This window comes from Anomaloglossus baeobatrachus, chromosome 12, assembly GCF_048569485.1.
Source record: "Anomaloglossus baeobatrachus isolate aAnoBae1 chromosome 12, aAnoBae1.hap1, whole genome shotgun sequence".
Classification (NCBI taxonomy): Eukaryota; Metazoa; Chordata; class Amphibia; order Anura; family Aromobatidae; genus Anomaloglossus; species Anomaloglossus baeobatrachus.
Genome location: NC_134364.1, coordinates 94,034,225 through 94,057,677, shown reverse-complemented (window position 1 = coordinate 94,057,677; position 23,453 = coordinate 94,034,225). Strand labels below are relative to the sequence as shown.

General features: G+C 47.1%; 1 pseudogene; it reads left to right on the top strand.

The window, feature by feature from the left end:
- The first annotated feature begins 6,998 nt into the window (after positions 1-6,998).
- Positions 6,999-7,982, top strand: LOC142257598 (olfactory receptor 5G3-like; annotated as a pseudogene).
- The last annotated feature ends 15,471 nt before the right edge of the window (positions 7,983-23,453 follow it).

The following is a 23,453-nucleotide window of genomic DNA, read 5'->3' as shown; positions in this document are numbered from 1 at the left end:
GATCAACCTGTACCAGAATGATGGGAAGAAAAAAGTTTGGAGAAGAAAGGGAACGGCAGTGGCACATGATCCAAGGCACACCACATCCTCTGTAAAACATGGTGGAGGCAACGTGATGGCATGGGCATGCATGGCTTTCAATGGCACTGGGTCACTTGTGTTTATTGATGACATAACAGCAGACAAGAGTAGCCGGATGAATTCTGAAGTGTACCGGGATATACTTTCAGCCCAGATTCAGCCAAATGCCGCAAAGTTGATCGGACGGCGCTTCATAGTACAGATGGACAATGACCCCAAGCATACAGCCAAAGCTACCCAGGAGTTCATGAGTGCAAAAAAGTGAAACATTCTGCAATGGCCAAGTCAATCACCAGATCTTAACCCAATTGAGCATGCATTTCACTTGCTCAAATCCAGACTTAAGACGGAAAGACCCACAAACAAGCAAGACCTGAAGGCTGCGGCTGTAAAGGCCTGGCAAAGCATTAAGAAGGAGGAAACCCAGCGGTTGGTGATGTCCATGGGTTCCAGACTTAAGGCAGTGATTGCCTCCAAAGGATTCGCAACAAAATATTGAAAATAAAAATATTTTGTTTGGGTTTGGTTTATTTGTCCAATTACTTTTGACCTCCTAAAATGTGGAGTGTTTGTAAAGAAATGTGTACAATTCCTACAATTTCTATCAGATATTTTTGTTCAAACCTTCAAATTAAACGTTACAATCTGCACTTGAATTATGTTGTAGAGGTTTCATTTCAAATCCAATGTGGTGGCATGCAGAGCCCAACTCGCGAAAATTGTGTCTGTCCAAATATTTCTGGACCTAACTGTAACAGTGTAACTTTGGTGCACTCTAACTTAACACACAGCCATTAATTTTTTAACCAATAGAAACAAAACTGAGGACACCCCTAAGTGAAAATGTCCAAATTGTGCCATTTTAGCCATTAATCTTGTGACTCGGTGTTACAAGGGCTTAGTTGTGAATGGGGAGCAGTTGTGTTAAATATGGTGTTATCACTCACACACTCTCTCATACTGGTCACTGAAAGTTCAACATGGCACCTCATGGCAAAGAGTTGTCCAAGAATCTGAAAAAAAGAATTGCTCTACATGAAGATGGCCAGGCTATAAGAAGATTGCCAACACCCTGAAACTGAACTGCAACACGATGAACAAGCCCATATAGCAGTTTAACAGGACACATTACACCTAGAACAGGTGTCGCCATGGTCGACCAAAGAAGTTGAGTGCATATGCTCAGTCATATCCAGAGGTCGTCTTTTCAGAATAGACGTATGAGTGCTGCCAGCATTGCTAAAGAGGTTATGGGGGGGTGTCCTCCTGTCATTGTTCAGACCACATACCACACACTGCATCACATTGATCTGCATTGCTCTCATCCCAGAAGGAAGCCTTTTCTAAAGATGATGCACACACAGAATGCACACTAATAAGACTAATGACGCCAGAAACCCAGGTCAGGCGGGCTAAACAGCACTATATAGGTGCATCTCGCTGACCTGGGTTTCTGGCTTCATTTATAGGTTACAGTTCAGACACTGTGCATTTCACTCATTATATGATGGGCTCCCAGTGCAAGCCTTATTAGTGTGCATGTCTTATGCTAAGCAGCCGCCCCTCCCCTCTAGTGTGGAGGCTGAGTGGCTGTGACATGAGCATCTTGCACCTTGGCTGCAGCCATCTTGATGAGGAAGGCTCACCACATTCTGTGTGTGCACATATCATTTGGTTTGGCTCCTTTTGGTGAGTTTTTTTATTACTTTGCGGCCAGGGCAGGGCCGGTGTCCGAGACTGAGAAGTGGTGAGGCCAAGTGGCCGTGAGCTGGATATTCTGGGTAATAAGGGGTTAATCGCAGCTTACAGCTGCCGCTAAGCCCTAGATTAGTAATGGGAGGCATCTATGACTTTAAGTCAGGCTTTATCATGGCTGGGTATCAAAATTGGGGGGAACCACATGCTAATTTTCAAATTATTTATTTAAATTATTAAAAAAGCCGCATGCGGTTCCTCTTATTTTGGTACACTGCAAGGATAAGCGCATGGCTGGGGGCTGAAACTTGTAGCCATATGCTTTATCTATGCTGGGTATCATAATATGGGGGCACCGTACAATATTTTTTATTTATTTTTACTGTACGATATAGATGCACACAGGGTGTGTGATTAGAAGTGTCAGAGACGCTGTCACTCATGGTGGGGGTACGTGTGACTGCAAACAATCACAGACACTGGTGATGGGGTGATATGCAGGGTAAATGAGTGGCCCCGGAAGTGAATGAATGGCTGCAGGAACAATTAAAGCTGTGCTGGAGACTCAGTAAATATAGCCCACTTGCTGCTATTCCCCTATCTCTTCGACCACCATTTTTAATCACCAGATTCTGGTCCCCATAGACCAGCATTTGGCCAAATAACCGGGATCAATCCCAGGCCGGAACCAGGTTTTCTTTTAACCAGGTTAGATCCAACGGTCTCGAGTTCGCCCATTACTACTTTACAATCGATAATGTTGTGTATAGTTATATAGGATGAAAAATAGTTATATAGGTTGAAAAAATGTCATAAATGTCCTAGATGAAACAACCTCTGCTCAAGCACTAGGATGCTCATCAACCACCATTCAGTTAATTTTCTGATGTAAAGAAAAATAGATCAGTGTTTGTCATGCAGTAATTCCTCAGGGGTCAATTAGAGAGTCTGTAATAGTCTAAATTCAAGCAAATCTCAAGTATGTGGCTCTGTATTCACATGACTATTAAGACTATTAAAGCCCCCCGTAAGGGGTCTAATAAGAGTTGTGTGTTCCTCTAATGGGGCTTTGTAATAGAGTCATGTGTTCCCTTATGGGGCTTTGTAATAGAGTCATGTGTTCCCCTAAGGGGCTTTGTAATAGAGTTGTGTGTTCCTTTAATCCATAGGTAAAGAATTAGGGGTAATTAAAGTAGGAAAAACACAGAGTATCAGAGCATACTTATTATGTTTCCACATTTGCATCCACTAACTTAATTTTTGTAGGATTCTAAAGAGTTCGTAGAGTGGTGTTCTCCAACTCCAGTCCTCAAGAGCCACCAACAGTGCATGTAATTAAATTATCACATGTGCAATATTAAAAGGAACCTGTCACCAGTTTTTTAACCTATAAGCAGAGGCCACCACCAGTAGGCTCTTATATACAGCATTCTAACATGCTCTGTATAAGAGCCCAGACCGCTGTGTATAACATAAAAAAAACACTTTATAATACTCACCTAAACCGGTCGCTGTGGTGGATTTGGCTCAGATGGGCTTCTTCATCCTCCGGTGCCAGCGCCTCCTCTTTCGGCCATCTTCGTCCTCCTTCTGAAGCCACTGTGCATGACGCATCTACATCATACACGCTCGCCAGTCCTGCGCATGTACACTACAATACTTTGATCTGCCCTGCTCAGGGCAGATCAAAGTGCGCCTGCTCAAGACCTGAATGCCGGCGAGTGTGTATGACGTCAGACGCATCATGCACCGCGGCTTCAGAAAAACGACAGAGGTGGCGACAAAGATGACAAAAAGAGGCGGCGCCGACACCAAAGGGCGAAGGCGCCCATCTGAGCCACATCCACCGCAACAACCGTTTAGGTGAGTATTATAAAGTGTTTTTTTACATTCTACATAGTAGCCTTGGCTCTTATATACAGCATCCTAGAATGCTGTATATAAGAGCCCAATGGTGGTTGCCGCAGCTTATATGGCAAAAAAAAACTGGGGACAGGTTCCCTTTAAGGAAATCCTGAAAACATGCACTGTTTGTGGCGCTTGTGGATTGGAGTTGGGGAAAACTTTCTTAGGCTGGAATCACACTTGCGAGTGTAAAATCGGTCCAATTCTCATGCTAGAAAGTCGGACGATTTTAGTTCACTTTTCATCAGTGTGCCGTCAGTATGCTGTTAGTGTGCAATCAGTTTTTACCCTCAGCAGTTGCTATTCATGTAATGTTATGTACAGGAGCATTTACATTGTTCTCTGTTACATGCGTGAAATGTATTGAGAAAAACGGATGTCACTAAAATGATGTATGTACCGTCCATGTGACATCCTTTTTTTTCACACACCCATAGACTTTAATTGAAGAGACTCGTGCGAGAAACTCACCAAAACATGCATGCTGCGTTTTTTTTCTCAGTCCGATTTGGACTGAGAAAAAAATAGCAGATCTGAGCTGCCTCATTGATTAACATTAGTCTGAGTGCAATGCAAGATTTTCTCGCATTGCACTCGTGCGAGTTAATCGCAAGTGTGAAGCCGGCCTTAGAGAAACTGCTAGATAGTGTGGTCTCTTTCAGGCTCTGATCACAAAAAGAAGCTGGCTGGAGAGTGCACTGTAAGTGTGCGTTGTAAGACTACCCAGCATGCAGAGACCATCCCCACAACCACAAGTGATGTCAGTTGTGGAGGTGGCGCTGGTTTCTGCATGTCGAGTATTATTACAGTGCAAATTGACAGTGCGCTCTCCTGCCAGTTCATTATATCTGAGAGCCAGTGAGAGCATGCACTGACACTGTGCATATTGTACAGTGCCAAGAGCATCCATGAAAAATGATAAACGTGCTACATTTATCCAAGCCTCTGAAGCAGGCATGACTTTATCAATTAGCCTTTTTCACAAACAATTTGAGGTTTTATGCTGTAAAGTAATGTTTTTTCTTTGTTCAAACACATAGATTCTCATTTAAACCAAAATTCTCTTTTTTTTCTGTCATCCATCCACAAAGCAATGTTCCAGTAGCATTCTGGCTTGTTCAGGTGAGCTTTATCAAATTGCAGATGGGCAGCAATGTTTTTAAGAGGGAGAACAGTTGCTATTTTTGGCTATCCTGCCATTTACATCCTTCATGTTCAATTTCCTCCTAATAAGCGACTCATAAACATTAATCTGTTCACACCTCTGCAATTATTTTTTTTTTGCACTTAGATTTTTTTTTATCTTCCTCCAAAAATTGTTCTTATTTTTCAGTTGACATAGTGGTATGAGGGTTTGCTTTTTGCGGAATGAGTTGTTGTATTGAAAAATGCTTTATTTTAGCAAACAATGTCCTGAATTACAACAGGAAAAAAAATCCAAGTTGGGGGAAATGGTGAAAAATACTGAACTCAGCCGTTATTTTGAAAGTTTTGTTTTTACAATGTTCATTGTATGGTAAAAATGACCTGGAAAACTCACTACACAGGTCACTTTGTGCATTGAGCATAGAGATACCAAACTTGAATTAGTTTTTCATTATTAAGAGTGAAAAAAAAATCAAAAGTTTATAAAAAAAATAAGAAAATGTTGGTTTGTGTTGCCACTTTCCGAGAATTGCAACGTTTTTATTTTTTTATCTATGGAGCTATATATACACACACCCATATGATGATGTTATGTCTTTGGAAGTTTCTGATAGGTTTATTGGCAACATCTGAGTTAAGTCGAGACACACCTGTGGATGTATTTTATTGCACATCTGAAATACACTGTTTTTTTGTGTAGGATCATGGGAAAGTCAATAGAAATGAGCCAAGATCTCAGGAAGAGAATTGTGGGCTTGCACAAGTCTGTTTCACCCTTGGGTGCAATTTCCAGATACCTGAAGATGCCTTGTTCATCTGTACAAACAATTATACGCAAGTACTAACAATATGGGAATGTCCATACATCATACCCCTCAGGAAGGAGACGGGTTCTGTGTACCAGAGATGAACGTGCTTTGGTCAGACATGTGCATGTCAACTCAAGAACAAAAGCAAAATACCTCGTAAAGATGCTGGTGGAAGCTGGAAAGATTGTGTCATTATCCGTAGTGAAACGAGTACTGTCCAACATGGACTGAAAGGTCACTCTGCGAGGAAGAAGCCATTACTCCAAAAGAAACATAAAAAGCCAGATTAATGTTTGCAAATAGACACAGTTCAATTTGAGTTCTGTGAGACCACAGGACGTGTCTCCAAAAATTAAGGTCTTTGTTCCTGCTTGGCCATAATGACCATCGTTACATTTGGAGGAGAAAAGGGAGAAGCTTTGATGCCTAAGAACACCAGCCCCCACCAGCCGGCTTCCTTGTTTTGCATAAGAACACCAGCCCAACTGTGAAAAACGGGGTTGCAGCATCATGTTGTGGAGTTTTTTTCTGCAGGAGGGACTGGTTCATTTCACAAAACAGATGGCATCATAAGAAAAAAAGATTATGTGGCAATACTGAACAACATCTCAAGACATCAGCCAGGAACTTAAAACTTGGGCGGAAATGGGTCTTCGAAATTGACAATGACCTGAAGCTACTGCCAAACTGGTTGCAATGTGGCTTAAGAATAACAAAGTCAATATTTTGGAGTGGCCATCATAAAGCCCTGATCTCAATCTTACTGAAAATTATGGCAAAAGCTGAAAAGGCCGGTGCGAGCAAAGCGACCTACAAACATGGCTCATCTATACCAGTTCTGTCAGGAGGAATGGGCCCAAATTCCACCAACTATTGCGAGAAGCTTGGGGAAGGAGATCCAAAATGTTTCCCCCAAGTCATACAGTGTAAGGGCAATGCTATCAAATACTAATGAAATGTATGGCAACTTTTGATTTTGGATAAACTATTAAAAAATGCCTTAAAACATTCTCTCTCTCATTATTCTGGCATTTGGCAAATATAAATAATTTTTGGTCCCTAACTGACCTAAATCAGGAAAGGTTTATTTTGATTTCATGTCAGTTAGTGAGAAAAACCTGCAGATGTGTCTTTATAGAAAGCGGAGGGAAAAACCTGCAGATGTGCAGGAATAGAGTGGATAAAAACTTCTGGTTTCAATTGTAAATATCACATTTCGTGAAAAATCTAATGGTTAAAAGCATAGTCTCAAAAATGTAGACAATTTATGACAGAATTATACAATATTCTGATAGTTATGCTTAGATCTGGTAGAGATGTTTCAAGTTAGTAAGTAATCTTATATTTTATTTTGTTTAACCCATGCCAGGTGCCCATTAATGTGTTATGGACCCATTCAACCAATCCTCTGCGACAAGATTTATTCTGCTCGGTTTGTCCGATGTTCCTTACTTGAAGGCTATTAGCGTTCTTGCATTCTTGGTGATCTATTTTATAACATTGTTGGCAAACCTTCTACTCATCATAGTGGTATATATTAATCCAAAGCTCCATACTCCCATGTACTTTTTTCTAACTAATCTCTCCTTTATTGACGTTTGCTTCTCAACCACCGTGGTCCCTAAAATAATAAAGAACACATTATCCGCAGACAAGAGCGTCTCTTTACTAGAATGTGCCATACAGATGCACTTTCATTTGGCTTTTGGGTCTACAGAGTGTTTCTTACTTGCTGTAATGGCTTATGACAGGTTTGTTGCCATCTGTAAGCCGCTGCATTATAACACCATCATGAGCAGGAAAATGTGCGTTAGTCTGGCCGCTGCATCATGGACTTCAAACTTCATCCACTCTTTTATGGAAGTGATCTACACCTTCCAGATGTCCTTCTGCCGTTCCAATCATGTCAACCACTTCTTTTGTGAGGTACCTCCATTTTTACAAATGTCGTGCAGTGACACTTGGCTCCATGAGTTAGCAATGTATATTTCAGCAGGAATCATAGTTGGTTTATCCTTTTTCTTGATTCTCGTTTCGTATATCCATATTCTGTCCACCATCTTTAAGATCAATTCTTTTGATGGTAGGTATAAATCTCTGTCTACATGTGCCTCCCACATCATTGTGGTGACATTTTACTTCGGGACCATTATGATTCTGTATTTACGACCCCATTCCCGTTCTCCAAACATTGACAAGTCAGTCTCCATCGTATACTCAGCCATGACGCCAATGCTAAACCCCATCATCTACAGTGTTAGAAATAAGGATGTGAAAGACACTATAAGAAAGAAGTTAATCCAAGATGTTCTTCATTTAAATTTATTTTTATAAAAATCACAATAATATGGCTGTTAAAGATAGAAAAACAGTGGGTTTTCCTAGTGTAAATGTCCTCATTTCGTCTCTGCCTCAAGCTCAGTGCCAATTTGGACGTGACCTGAAGACCTAGAGCTCTTAAATCTACATTCATCAATAGATTTGCTGTTTGTTAATTGAATAAGATATAGATTTTTTTTAACCAACCTTACAAAAATGATCTTATTTTATGATAATATTTAGGTTTGCTGTTAGGAAAGAGAAGAAGCAATGGCTTTTTTAAAAAAAAACTGTCCAAATATTTTGCCTATTTTGTGATGAGCAACACGTTTTCTGTTTGAGAAATGAAGCAATGGCTTTTTAACAAGCTGTCCAAAAATTATCCCTTTTTATGGGATCATGAACAGGTTTGTTGTTTGGGAAATTAAAAAGCAATCACTTCTTAAAAAGCCATGCAAAAAATATTATTTTTTTTGCTAGCAGGATCAGATTAACCCTGTAGAGGCAAAAGTTCTGATCAGCAGGACAGAGTGGCTACAGAAAACAATCTACAAAAAGGAGATGTGTGTTACTGTCTATTGGCTGTGGCATTGGAAGTGGCAGCAACTGATCAGTGTAGAGTACGATCAATATTCTCCAATATTTTATTAATGCTCCAATATTTTTATATTCCTCATAGAAGACAAATAAAGATACAGATGTAGTAAACGTTGTCATGATAGTACTCGTATCATCTCATTCATACGTTCACCCCAGTGTAAAGGGCATAACAGGCATCCAATTCTTCATTAAGCCATACCACATCCACCATCTTGTATTATATGCCTGAAGGACATAGTAATCTTTCATTTTTGCAGATATGATTTTTTTTCCTGAGGAAGAAACAAGTAGTTAAGAAACGCGTAGGTTGGCCCTTGGAGGACGCTGCACTCAGTGGTGACGTCAACCATCCTGATTTTGTGCGTTCTGTGTCCGGTGCCTTGCTGTGTTTGGGATGTCGACGATCAAGGGGTCCAGCAGCAGCATTGCACCCAGCAGACCAGAGACCGCTCTGCTGTGCTGGGATAGACTCTCACCCTAAAAATAGCAGCCTGCCCAGGATAGTCGTATCCATTAGATGCGACAATACCAGAACTTTACAGGCTCATCATACTGGTTGGTGGCAATCGGGGTAATAAAGATTTGATAACAGCCCACAGCTGCCACTAAGCTCTAGATTAATAATGGGAGGCAACTATGAGACCCCCTCATTACTGAAAGTGAAAAGAAATAAACACAAACACTGAAAAAATCCTTTATTTGAAATTGAATACAAAAACACCCTCTTTTACCAATTTATTAACCGCAAAAACACCCAGGTCTGACATAATCCACATGAGGTCCCACGATGATTCCAGCTCTGCTACATCTGAAAGCACAGAGTGCAGCCATAAAACATGACTGGCCACTGTGGGATTCAGGCAGGGAATGAGCCACGTGATGAGCTGGGTATCTTGGCTGTGTATCAAAATTAGAGGGGACCGCATGCTGGATTTTTAATTATTTGTTTAAATAATTTTATTGAAAAAAGACGCATGCGGTTCCTCTTACTTTGATACACAGCCAAGATAAAAACACGTCTGGGGGCTGCAGCCTGTAGCCGTGTGCTTTACCTGCTGGGTATCATAATATGGGAGACCCTATGCTAATTTTTTTTTTATTTATTTATGTTTACTACAATCTACAGTGACCTGCACACATGGTCTGTGATCAAAAGCAGTCAGACACTCTGTCACTCAGGCTGGGAGCGCTGTCTGACTGCAACCAATCACAGAAGACAGGACTGCCGGTGGGTGGGGGAAGCAGTGAATATGGTTGAGTAATAATGAGTGGCCCCAGAAATAGAGTGAGCAACCCGGAAGCAGTTACAACCGTGCTGGAGACTTGTAGTATAGTGTGCTTGCTTTATTTATTTATTTTTTTATTTCCTGAGTTGCCAGACTCCGATCATTAGCTGGAGTTCCCAGAGATCTTCAGGCCCAGGTCCGGCACCCGGATACTTTTGAAATTGTGCAAATTCTGACTTTTACAGTCTGGGTCCACCCATCACTAATCCTAATGTATACACACAATTCCCCAATCGAAACGTGGAGGCTAATGAGAGCTGGTGCACGCAAGCACATGCACATGCTAGAGATTGACAGACGTCTATAAACGTTAAAAAGCTAACAAAAGTGTGCATGTTATATAATGGAAAGAAAACAGTTCATTGTAAAAAGGTGGCACTCATCGTTCCGATAAAAACTTTCTTAATTTCATATAGTTAAAAACCTGTATGCAGAGGGATGTGGGCAGCACATAGATGATGGACGTTTCGCACTAATGCGGGTGTCACACGAGACAAGCTATCGTGCGATGCATTGTCGGGGTCATGGTTTTCGTGACGCACATCCAGCATCGTTTGCGACGTCGTTTTGTGTGACACGTCCGAGCAATGCTGAATCGGTCACAAATTGTGAGTCGCGTACACGTTGCTTATTTTTAAAAAATTGGTTGTTCATCGTACCCGAGGCAGCACACATCGCTCCGCGTGACACCCCGGGAATGATGAACACAGCTTACCTGCGTCCCGCGGCACCCGCCGGCTATGCAAGAGGAAGGGTTTGAGCGGGATGTTTACGTCCCGCTCATCTCCGCCCCTCCGCTTCTATTGGCCGGCGACTGTGTGACGTCGCTGTGACGACGAACGTCCCTCCCCCTTCAGGAAGAGCATGTTCGCCGCCCACAGTGAGGTCGCTCAGCAGGTAAGTACGTGTGACGGCGGTTTAACGACTTAGTCCCACACAGGCAGCGATTTGCCCGTGATGCACAAACGACGGGGGGCGGGTGCGATCGCACGATAGATCGTACCGTGTGACACCCGCATAAGAAATGCTTCAACAGGTACTCCCTGGCAGGACTGGTTGAAGCACTTGTTAATGTGAATCGGTCATCTTCCGGGTGGTGCTGCATCCGTTCTCATGCAGGTTTTCAACTATATGAAATAAAAAAGAATTTACTTATAAAGATGAGTGCCACCTTTTTTTTTAACTGTTTGCATGCACAGATGTCTTTATAAGGTTGAGCACCACAAAGTTGAATTTGTAGATTAAGCCTCCACTACTAATGACATGCATTAGTGAACTGGTGTCAGATCATTTCTCCACTAGTGTTTAATATCCTGGTGAGAGGTCAGCTTCTGAGGCCTCTCCACACATGAAAACTCCCATAATTACGTTCATGTATGTGATTTTGCACTAAGAGGTTACAAAGTTTGAACAGTCCACCCGCTATAGCCTCTTCGTGCTCTGATGGAGTATTTGTGACTCAGTCTTAACACAAGGAAATGACTCACTAGTCCTATTCCCGGGATTAGGATGTGGGGTGCCCTATTGTATTGTAGCTTGGTCCATTAGTGCTCATTCCAGGTACACTAACAGCTCTCAGCATAAAATTGATTTGGAAATGGAACCTGTTGTGCTGCCATTTTTTTTTAAAAGTGTGCCTGTCTTGATCCAGGGGTTAACTTCCCTTGCCTCGTTCTGGATCCCAGGATACTATATCTAGCCTCTCTACCTATGGTTCAGCGCCAGTGATATTTCTGCTTTGCAGCTAGTATACTGGCTCTGGTAAGTGTTCCTGATCTGTCCTGCCTCCCTGCTACTGTGTCCTGACTTGTACCCTCCCCCATTTGTCTGCATTCCCTAGTCCCTGACTACCCATTTCTGTCTGCTGTTTTCCCCTGTCCTAACTTGTTTGTCCTCCCTTATCTTTATTTGGACGTCCCGGCCGCTTAGGCTGCTTTCACACCTCCGTTTTTTGCTATGCGGCACAATCCGGCACTTTGCAGGAAAATCGCAACCGTTTTTTTTTTGCTGCCGGTTGCGATTTTCATGCATAGACTTTAATTAGTGCCGCATTGTGCCGCATGGCCTTGCGTTCCGTCCGGTTTTTGCCGCATGCGGCAGATTTAGCCGATGCGGCGGCCGGATGGAACATTGCCTGGCACGTTTTTTCGTGCGGCAAAAAAAACCGCATCGCGCCGCATTCGGCCGATGCGGCGCATTTTTCAATGCATGCCTATGGCGGCCGGATGCGGCGCAATGCAGCAATAACCGCATCCGTCCGCCGCATGCGGTTTTTGCCACTGCGCATGCTCAGTAGCATGCCGCAAGCGGCAAAAAACGGACTGGCCACAAAGGAAAAACTTATGCAAAGGATGCGGTGTTTTCACCGCATCCGTTGCATAGCTTGCACAGCCGGATTGAGCCGCAGAGCTCAAGCCGGATGTGTGAAAGTAGCCTTACCTCTATCCTTGCTCCTGACCCCGGCATTCGTCTCTCCCCTTCTGTTTATACATTACTCTTTGGCTCCTAACTCTTTGCTAGCTCCTGACCATGATCTGTCTCTCTGCTGACCCCTAGTGGTTGCTTACTAAACTGCACTCTGAAGCTCTATTACCTGTGCCTCAGTAATTCCAGTAGTGCAGCATGACAGTCCCAGTAGTAACTTTGCAACACATCAAGCTGCATGTTGCTCATGTTACTGAGATCAGTATGTCTGGACTTGTCTCCCATTGAGCACATCTAGGACGCTACTGGTACATAATTGTAAGGGGAGCTGCCAGCAGTGGATTTTGATGATTTCCCTAAGTGCATTCAGAGTGGAGGAATGTTCCTCAGATGACCATTGTTAGCAGCTGCAGCTTTAAGTGTGGGGATTTTTACATGTGGTGCTCATATTACATTTCCATAATTCCACATCTTTTCCTTCTTGGCATTGCAATTTTTAATATTGAGGAGTGTATTGATAATAAAAAATGGCAGCAATCCCATATCAAAATTGGGAAAAATTGTATTTATTGCAAGACATGAATACAAAGTGTCAGCTCAGGCAACAGGCCTTATTCAAGTAAGCAAAATAGCCGTTCTAGTTACTTTCATCATCAACGCTGTAAAAACATCAGCAGATTTCCTATGCGTATATTCACATTCAGGCTCGGTCTGGCGTGGCGGGGTACCGGGGAAACCCCGCCCTTGTCTGTAATTTATGCTGTCTCCGGCAGCCTGCAGGGCCCCCCGCCGGGTGTATTATGACCTGCGGCCGCGGCTCGCCAGACGCCAGTGTGGCGCCCCAGGACCTGGTCGCTACAACAGCATTGACCTTCCAAAGGGTTAATGCTGAGCCTGGAGGTAATGGGGAGGTCCATTGGCCAGCAAGTTTAACACCCAACGCAGTTCTCCCTCCGGCCAGCAGGGGGAGCTCTGAACCTGGAATTCCAGGGAGCCTTCCTCAAGTCTGGCTTGGGGGAGGAAGTAGTGGTCAGTCTGTAGAGAGAAGTGGAAGGAAGCAGACGCAGAGTGAGCTGTCTTGTGGATCTGGGGCCTAGAGCTAGAGTAGCTTGGCCCAGGGAAGCAGGAGTAGCTGAGAGGCAGCGGAGAGACTCGGACATCGGAGTCTGTGGCCACCAGGGCTTAAAAATACTCCCTGGTAGCCGAATCCGAAGGGCAGGAGAGCTGAAAGCACCTGGCCCCAAAACATCCCAAAGGTACAGCTGCAGCATCAGGGCCCGGTATGGACTCCAGCAGAGAAGCACCAGAGAGGGCCTGCGCAGCCTGCTACAGAGGGAAAGGGACGTATCATCAGTCCCAGCAGCAAAGAGGCCATTGCTGGATTCAGAGAAGCAGGGTCCTATCAAAACAAAGAAAAGTACAGGAGTAGGCCTCATACTCAGCTGGCCAGAAAGATCACTCCAAGTACTTCCAGGCCGACCGGATCCCCATCACCACCTGTAACGGTCTCCCAGGACTGGACTGTTCCCAAAGTAAAAGAGGAAAAGGTAAAGAGACTGTTGTTTGTGCCTGGTTCTTTCATTGCCTGTCGGCCCTGCACCGTGTTAGCCACAGAACCCCATAAACTTTCACGAGCACTAACAGTGTCCCCGGGGCTCCGCTCCACCTGTGGGGAGCAGTACCACCATTGCTGCCATAACATCACCCCGGAGGCCTCACACAGCAGCGGCGGCTTAATAGCCGCAGACCACAGGTGGCGTCACGAACACAAACTTTATTCATCAAGCCACATATTCTACTGACACCCACCAGGGCCACGGAGCCGGGCCCAGCCACCACTGACTACCACCGGACTAGTCCGGCCCGGCACCGGGTGTCCCATAGCCCTGGGGTGGGCGAGTCACCAACGCAGGTGATAATATTGTATGCAAGCTGCAGGCAGCAGTCAGATGACAGCGGGGGGACGCTCGTGACCTGGAGGCACCCGGAAGTTTGCTGCAGCGCGGCAGGGGCAGAGCAGGATCCATCCGAGAGGAAGAAGATGCATTCTAGTGGTGCATCCATCAGAAGGACCTGCGATGACTCATGCCCATGTGACCGTGTGGGAGGAGCCGGGCAGGAGCTGCCGTTCGGGGATGATGTCCCGAGAAAGAAGTGTCCGGTGAGGGGGGGGGATGAGTGGGACATGGGGAGGGGGGTGTGCAGGATGAGTGTGGGACATGAGGAGGGGGGGTGTGCAGGATGAGTGGGACATGGGGGTGTGTGCAGGGTGAGTGGGACATGGGGAGGAGGGGTGTGCAGGGTGAGTGGGACATGGGGAGGGTGTGTGTGCAGGATGAGTGGGACATGGGGAGGGTATGTGTGCAGGGTGAGTGGAACATGAGGAGGGGGTGTGTGCAGGGTTAGTGGGACATGGGGAGGGTATGTGTGCCTGGTGAGTGGAACATGAGGAGGGGGTGTGTGCAGGGTGAGTGGGACATGGGGAGGGGGTGTGTGCAGGGTGAGTGGGACATTGGGAGGGGGTGTGTGCAGGGTGAGTGGGACATTGGGAGGGGTGTGTGTGCAGGGTGTGCAGGGTGAGTGGGACATGGGGAGGGTGTGTGTGCAGGATGAGTGGGACATTGTGAGGGTGTGTGTGCAGGGTGAGTGGGACATGGGGAGGGGGTGTGTGCAGGATGAGTGGGACATGGGGAGGGGGTGTGTGCAGGATGAGTGGGACATGGGTAGGGGGTGTGTGCAGGATGAGTGGGACATGGGTAGGGGGTGTGTGCAGGATGAGTGGGACATGGGTAGGGGGTGTGTGCAGGGTGAGTGGGACATGGGGAGGGGGGGCTGTGCAGGGTGAGTGGGACATGGGGAGGGGGTGTGTGCAGGGTGAGTGGGACATGGGGAGGGGGGGCTGTGCAGGGTGAGTGGGACATGGGGAGGGGGTGTGTGCAGGGTGAGTGGGACATGGGGGGTGTGTGCAGGGTGAGTGGGACATGGGGGGAGGGGGGATGTGCAGGGTGAGTGGCATATGGGGGGTCCAGACTGTGACAGAGGGGTGTTAAGGGTTACAGGGTGTGTGGCACATGCGATTTCAGTGTGATTGAGAGAGGGGTAATATAATAATAATAATAATAATAATAATAATATTATACGGAAAAGGGTGTGTGCTGTGTGATTTGGGGGGTGCTGGGTGTGTGTAATTTGGGGGTGCAGCCAGGGTGTGTGTAATTTGGGGGGTGCTGGGCATGTGTGAGTCCCTGCTGCATGATGTGAGTGAAGTCCACACAGTAGACATATATCAGTAGTAGGGATTAGGGAAAGAGGGATAGCAGCAGTCACAGCATGGGATGGGATTGGGAAAGCTGGGTGCTGTGCTGAGGGAAAGAAGCTCTTTTCCTCCTAATCATCCATCTTTTCTATGGTGTGATAGATATCCATCTTGTCCTCAGCTTTCAGCTTTCCCATTCTTTGATATCAAGTGTCTTATCCTGTACCCCCCCAGAGTCAATGGCATTATCCTGTACCCCCAGTGCCAGTGTCATTATCCTGTACCCCCCAGTGTCAGTGTCCTTATCCTGTCCCCCCCAGTGTCAGTGTCATTATCCTGTACCCCCAGTGTCAGTGTTATTATCCTGTACCCCCAGTGTCAATGGCATTATCCTGTATCCCCCAGTGTCATTATCCTGTACCCCCAGTGCCAGTGTCATTATTCTGTACCCCCAGTGTCAGTGTCATTATCCTGTACCCCCAGTGTCAGTGTCATTATCCTGTACTCCAGTGTTATTATCCTGTACCTCCAGTGTCAGTGTTATTATCCTGTACCCCCAGTGTCAGTGTCATTATCCTGTACCCCCAGTGTTATTATCCTGTACCCCCAGTGTCAGTGTCATTATCTTGTACCCCCAGTGTCAGTGTTATTATCCTGTACCCCCAGTGTCAATGGCATTATCCTGTACCCCCCAGTGTCATTATCCTGTACCCCCAGTGCCAGTGTCATTATCCTGTACCCACAGTGTCAGTGTCATTATCCTGTACCCCCAGTGTCAGTGTTATTATCCTGTACCCCCAGTGTCAGTGTTATTATCCTGTACCTCCAGTGTCAGTGTCATTATCCTGTACCCCCAGTGTCAGTGTTATTATCCTGTACCCCCAGTGTCAGTGTTATTATCCTGTACCTCCAGTGTCATTATCCTGTACCCCCAGTGTCAGTGTCATTATCCTGTACCCCCAGTGTCAGTGTTATTATCCTGTACCCCCAGTGTCAGTGTTATTATCCTGTACCTCCAGTGTCAGTGTCATTATCCTGTACCCCCAGTGTCAGTGTTATTATCCTGTACCCCCAGTGTCAGTGTTATTATCCTGTACCCCCAGTGTCAGTGTCATTATCCTGTACCCCCAGTGTCAGTGTTATTATCCTGTACCTCCAGTGTCAGTGTTATTATCCTGTACCCCCAGTGTCAGTGTCATTATCCTGTACCCCCAGTGTTATTATCCTGTACCCCCAGTGTCAGTGTCATTATCCTGTACCCCCAGTGTCAGTGTCATTATCCTGTACCCCCAGTGTCAGTGTCATTATCCTGTACCCCCAGTGTCAGTGTTATTATCCTGTACCCCCAGTGTCATTATCCTGTACCCCCAGTGTCAGTGTCATTATCCTGTACCCCCAGTGTCAGTGTCATTATCCTGTACTCCCAGTGTCAATGGCATTATCCTGTACCCCCCAGTATCATTATCCTGTACCCCCAGTGCCAGTGTCATTATCCTGTACCCCCAGTGTCAGTGTCATTATCCTGTACCCCCAGTGTCAGTGTCATTATCCTGTACTCCAGTGTTATTATCCTGTACCCCCAGTGTCAGTGTCATTATCCTGTACCCCCAGTGTCAGTGTCATTATCCTGTACTCCCAGTGTCAATGGCATTATCCTGTACCCCCCAGTATCATTATCCTGTACCCCCAGTGCCAGTGTCATTATCCTGTACCCCCAGTGTCAGTGTTATTATCCTGTACCCCCAGTGTCAGTGTCATTATCCTGTACCCCCAGTGTCAGTGTTATTATCCTGTACCCCCAGTGTCATTATCCTGTACCCCCAGTGTCAGTGTCATTATCCTGTACCCCCAGTGTCAGTGTCATTATCCTGTATTCCCAGTGTCAGTGTCATTATCCTGTACTCCCAGTGTCAGTGTCATTATCATGTACCCCCAGTGTCAGTGTCATTATCCTGTACCCCCAGTGTCATTATCCTGTACCCCCAGTGTCATTATCCTGTACCCCCAGTGTCAGTGTCATTATCCTGTACCCCCAGTGTCATTATCCTGTACCCCCAGTGTCAGTGTCATTATCCTGTACTCCCAGTGTCAGTGTCATTATCCTGTTCTCCCAGTGTCAGTGTCATTATCCTGTAACCCCAGTGTCAGTGTCATTATCCTGTACCCCCAGTGTCAGTGTCATTATCCTGTACCCCCAGTGTCAGTGTCATTATCCTGTACCCCCATTGTCAGTGTCATAATCCTGTACCCCCCAATGTCAGTGTCATTATCCTGTACCCCCAGTGTCAGTGTCATTATCCTGTACCCCCAGTGTCAGTGTCATTATCCTGTACCCCCAGTGTCAGTGTCATTATCCTGTACCTCCAGTGTCAGTGTCATTATCCTGTACCCCCAGTGTCAGTGTTATTATCCTGACCCCCAGAGTAAGTGTCATTATCCTGTACCTCCAGTGTCAGTGTCATTATCCTGTACCCCCAGTGTGAGTGTCATTATCTTAGGCTATATGTAATTACTCTTCAGGGGGCCTCTATATGTGATGATCGTACAGGAGGAGCTTCAATAAAAATACTGTATATGTAAAAAAAAAAAAAAAGCCTGATCTGTGTATAGAGCAGTGTTGTCAGAATACACAGAACTAGTGAAGGGTTTATCCAACATGTAAGACTAGTTTGGAAAGTATAGTGAAGACAAATATTCACCACAGTCTCCAAATGGTAAAGTGTATTGGGTGGTAATGCTTCACACCTCCACATACTGACTCTTAGGGTATGTGCCCATGATCAGGACTCACTGTGTTCTGCATGGAGCGGGTCCGGACCTATGGGGCCGCGCGTCTCCTCCGCAGGAGACCGCAGCTGCTTGTGTGGCGCCCCTGAGGCTTCCGTCGCCACAGGAACATTGCACCCCAGCCAGCGGTGTGATGTCCCATTCTGGGTAAGGAAAGGAGTGAACACCGGTACTCAGGCAAATCTACACTACACCCATTGTTAGGTACACACTGGGACCAGGAACAGTGGCAGCAACCCTCCCATGCTGCATGCTGGGAGGGACCGTAAGACCCATCCCTGCTCCTATAGGGTACAGCTTAGCAACTGGGGAGGTGGGAGGAGCCACCCGAGGGTAGAGAGAAAGGAAGGTGAAGTGTAGGGAGTTGAAGTTGGAGAGGGAGGAAGGAGGAGGAGGTCTGCGGGAGGCAGACGAGAAGGAGAAGCAGAAAGAAAGCTCTAGTCAGACAGGAGCTAAGAGAAGAAAGTGACGCTTCCTGGTGAAGAACCTGGGACTCAGAGGGTCCAGGTGACACCAAGCAGAGGAAGAGAAGGGATTCCCAGGGCCACAGATAGCTTTTGAGCTGGTGGCCTGTTCCACAGGAACATCGGTGGAGGGATCAAGCTGCAACAGGGGACGGTCCCTAGAAACCGGATGAGTGAAAAATCATCTCCAACAGTAAAAACCGAGGCCCAGGGAAAGTTGCAAACTCCCCGGGCCACAGCCCACAGCAGAACCTCTAGAAAGGGGGTAAAACATCCGACAGGTGAGCCCCCGGCCCGGAGGCTGTAGTGGAGGCTGAGCCAGGTTCATCCAGCAAGGACAAGGCTTAAGAAGACAGCTGAAGACAGAGACACTTTAGAAGGGGGTACCGGCTTTCATTCCAGGATCTACTCAGGTTTGGCGGAGGTCCCTGACAGTGGGTTCCAGCCGCCCAAAGGCACCAGTGTGCTGCAGCCCAGGAAATGTGAGTAAAGACCTTGGAATTGCACCCTCTGGTGTTGTCTCAGTTATTGTCGCCTGCATAGACTTCCATCACACCATAGACTCTTACAAACACCAACAGTGTCCCCGGGGCACCGCTCCACCTGTGGGGAGCAGTACCACCATTGGTGCCATTCCATCACCCCGGAGGCCTCCTACAGCAGCAGCGGCTTAATAGCCACAAACCACAGGTGGCGTCACGACAAATACAAACTTTAATCAACCCCACCAGAAGCCATATCAATTGACCCCACCAGGGTACGGAGTCGGGCCCCGCCACCACTGACGACCCCCCGACTAGTCCGGCCCGGCACCGGGTGTCCCATAGCCCTGGGGTGGGCGAGTCACTTGTACCCACAATCAGGCTTCAGTGTGCTGCGGTCTTTCGCTTGTGTTCTCCCTACGGAGGAGCATGCGATTACGCAGCAAACAATTGACATGCTGCGGTCTAGAAAGAAGATCCGCAGGTCAGTGTTTGCTGCGGAAACAAGAATCACATTGGGCACGGGATTTCTAGAAATCCATCCACTATGCTTGTACTTACAACGCAGTGTTTTGGATGCAGCTGAACCATGCTACAGCCAACATGCTGCAAACACTGATCGTGGATGGCTGGGCACGCACCCTTACAGGGGGTTTCCCAGATAGATGGCGGCAGAGGGGGATTAATGTTAGTAAATGTTTCCATGTGAAGATGCTGGAGAACATTCTGCTTCTCTTTGATTATTGTTTGGCTGATGGACTCGGTGGTTTTCCTAGGACAAGGAATGTCCGTGTGTAAGAAAAACTGCGACTGACTGTAAATAACAGATTCCATTATTAACTGCAATAAATAAGAGGCTACAAGAAATCCTGCGCTATCTGCAGGCCCAGGACAGGGCTCTTCTGCGCTATCTGCAGGCCCAGGACAGGGCTCTTCTGCGCTATCTGCAGGCCCAGGACAGGGCTCTTCTGCGCTATCTGCAGGCCCAGGACAGGGCTCTTCTGCGCTATCTGCAGGCCCAGGACAGGGCTCTTCTGCGCTATCTGCAGGCCCAGGACAGGGCTCTTCTGCGCTATCTGCAGGCCCAGGACAGGGCTCTTCTGCGCTATCTGCAGGCCCAGGACAGGGCTCTTCTGCGCTATCTGCAGGCCCAGGACAGGTCTCTTCTGCGTTATCTGCAGGCACAGGACAGGTCTCTTCTGCGTTATCTGCAGGCCCAGGACAGGGCTCTTCTGCGTTATCTGCAGGCCCAGGACAGGGCTCTTCTGCGTTATCTGCAGGCCCAGGACAGGGCTCTTCTGCGCTATCTGCAGGCCCAGGACAGGGCTCTTCTGCGCTATCTGCAGGCCCAGGACAGGGCTCTTCTGCGCTATCTGCAGGCCCAGGACAGGGCTCTTCTGCGCTATCTGCAGGCCCAGGACAGGGCTCTTCTGCGCTATCTGCAGGCCCAGGACAGGGCTCTTCTGCGTTATCTGCAGGCCCAGGACAGGGCTCTTCTGCGTTATCTGCAGGCCCAGGACAGGGCTCTTCTGCGTTATCTGCAGGCCCAGGACAGGGCTCTTCTGCGTTATCTGCAGGCCCAGGACAGGGCTCTTCTGCGCTATCTGCAGGCACAGTACAGGGCTCTTCTGCGCTATCTGCAGGCACAGTACAGGGCTCTTCTGCGCTATCTGCAGGCACAGGACAGGGCTCTTCTGCGCTATCTGCAGGCACAGGACAGGGCTCTGTGCGCTAGCTACAGGCACAGGACAGGGCTCTGTGCGCTAGCTACAGGCACAGGACAGGGCTCTTCTGCGCACTGTAGAGTTTACTAAAAGGCGCACGTTATACTGAGAGAAGCCGAAAATGTACAAGTAATAAAAACGTTTATGGTAGCTACAGTGTTGGCCCCTAGAGGCAATTTCCCTGGTAGGCCCCTGGCACCCCAGTCCAATCCTGTTCACATTACATAGTTCTAAAGTGCTAGCATGCAACAAACCGTGGGAAGCATTCATAACATACATATATATGTATAACATTCAAGAGCCCAAAACTGTACATAAGCAATGATTCTTGCATAATTACTCAATTACATCACCAGTGATGCATAATAGTCCATATTAAACTACCTCAGACAGTGTGTATATATAATATATAATATATCCCCATATACTAGTGAGAGGCGCCATTACTGGCATTTACCTGTAGCCACTGCATGTGTCCAGACCAAAGTAGTTGATCTCAGCTGGTTGGGATGATCAGGGTATACTACAGCACACAGAGCACATTGCACAATGTGAGCATGCTCAGTACGTCTCCAGATCTCAAGTGCGCCATGTTGGTTATGGGAAGTCACCTCTTCCAATACAGATCAATAGATATACATAGGGTCATGTTGTGTGCGCTCCACTCTAGCGATCATAGAATGATATTGCAGATCATAATTATTTCTGACACGGTCAAACTTGGTCTAAAATCAGTCCCAAATTTTCTGTTGTGCCAAGAGCTCATGTGTTCTGTATCTCCAGGAAGAACAAAATAATTGGCGACTGGATATTTAACAGGTTGGATCTTTTTCTTTCTTTTCAGTAGACTGATGTTGCAAATATCAGTAGGTTTGGCTACCTTCTGTCTAATGGTTATGGGATCCTTTGTGTGTCATATCACTCATTTTTAGGTTACAAAACGCAAAGCGCAATAGGATCTTAGCCAAGTATATAGTAGAGAGAAATTGGTGCTATGCTCGCCTGATGTGGTTGTGTGGAGCACAACCACTCTTAGAGCAAAAATAATAGCTCCTGCAGCATCCATGATTGCATATGAAGAAAGAGCAAGGGAAAATCGATGATTCCAAACTGCTGAAATCCAATGAAGGTCTAGAAAGCAGGATCAAAATAAGTGGCTAATTGTCGATGCATTTCAAAGTCAATCCAACTCCTTCCTCAGGACAACTGTGACGCCCTGGCCGGGCCAGGTAGTCACAAATAGGCCCCTGCACTACACCCTTCCCTCACAGGTGACAGCAGCCGACCATTAAACCTTAGTCACCCCCCTCAAGGCTAGATGGACACACCAGGGGGCGGAACCAGGTGGTTGGAAGACGCCCATCGAGGAGTTTAGACAGCCCAGGGTGGGAAAACAGTTAAGCGGGCTTTACACACTACGATATTGCTAGCAATTGCTAGCAATATCGTACGCAAAAGCACCCGCCCCCGTCGTGCATGCGATTTCGTGTGATCGGGGCCGCAGCGAACGTTATCGCTATGGCAGCGTCACATGCACTTACCTGGTCGGCAGCGTCGCCATGACTGCCGAACAATCCCTCCCTCAAGGTGGAGGGACGTTTGGCATCACAGTGACATCACCGCGACATCACTAAGCGGCTGGCCAATCAAAGCGGAGGGGCGGAGATGAGCGGGACGTAACATCCTGCCCACCTCCTTCCTTCCGCATTGCGGCCGGCGGCAGGTAAGGAGACATTCCTCGCTCCTGCAGTATCACACAAAGAGATGTGTGCTGCCGCAGGAACGAGGAACAACATTGATAATCAACCATTACCGATTTTTGGTTTTGGGACGACCTCTCCATGGTGAACGATTTTCACCATTTTTAAGGTCGCTTAAGGTCGCTGGTAAGTATCACATGCTGCGATATCGTTAATGACATCGGATGTGCGTCACTAACAACGTGACCACGACAATTAAACATTAACGATATCGTAGCGTGTAAAGCCCCCTTCAGTCTAGATTCTGTTAGAGTTCAAGTTGGAGAGTGTGAGAGTGTGGGCTGGAGCTGTGTGCAGCTCCAGCAGAGGCGAATACCCCAAATTGAACGGCGCCAGGGTAGGAGCCCTGGTGCCACTGGCTAGGAGGCAGACGGCGGTCTCCGACTGCAGAAGCCGGGAAGACGGCTTGGTGGAACCGAGGTGGACCGGGACAAAGTAGTGGCCTGCCGATACCGACCCGGGGAACCGACTCGGAAACCGGAGCACACAGGGGGGTACTCGGACCCTGAAGCTAAGTCCAGAAGCTACTGGAACTGGTTAATTAACCGATTGAAGCCAGGACTAGAGGTCCTGTCCCACCCAAAGTCCCTATTAGAAGACAACAGCCCACCGAGGGGGATAAAAGGCCACCGCCAGGGCTCAGAGATCCCACAAGCCAGCGTCTGCGGGCAAGGGCTCCTTAGGCCACATCCAGCCGGGAGCGGACTCCTGAAGT